The sequence below is a fragment of the Penaeus monodon genome, chromosome 33 (genome assembly GCF_015228065.2).
Source record: "Penaeus monodon isolate SGIC_2016 chromosome 33, NSTDA_Pmon_1, whole genome shotgun sequence".
Classification (NCBI taxonomy): Eukaryota; Metazoa; Arthropoda; class Malacostraca; order Decapoda; family Penaeidae; genus Penaeus; species Penaeus monodon.
In genome coordinates, this window is record NC_051418.1 from 12004454 (window position 1) to 12004956 (window position 503).

Sequence of the window (503 nt, forward strand, 5' to 3'; positions counted from 1 at the left end):
CAGAAACAAAGGGAATAGGGGCACAAGATGCTAATGAAGCTTAGAAGAGAAGAGAAGAAAATGTATGGTCCACGAAGGGCTATAACGAACACAACCCTGACATAGTACGTCGTCAGCGTTGGCAGGGGTTGTGTTCCCGATATGCTTAAGTATACCACACGCCGCTGTATGTTATTAACATCCCACGCTAATCAGCTCTCCTGCCTTGGAATTCCTCTGGGTCTGTTTTAACTTCCGTAGTAGTCCGTGCCTCAAGTCCTCGATAAGGGTGGTGTTACTAACAGATAACATGACTGCCGGTAGTTTCGTAAACAGCACGGTTGATGGAAATACGTGCATGCCATGTCTGTATGTCTGTTCTCTCATTCTTATTCTTCCTACTCTCGCTCCTTCGTCTGAGTCTCCTCTTCTTTCTCTTGTTTTCTCTCCTTTTCTTGCTTTTCCTTTTTCTTTTTTTTATTTGTTGTTGTTGCTGTTGTTCGTATTCTTCTCATTTCTCCTTT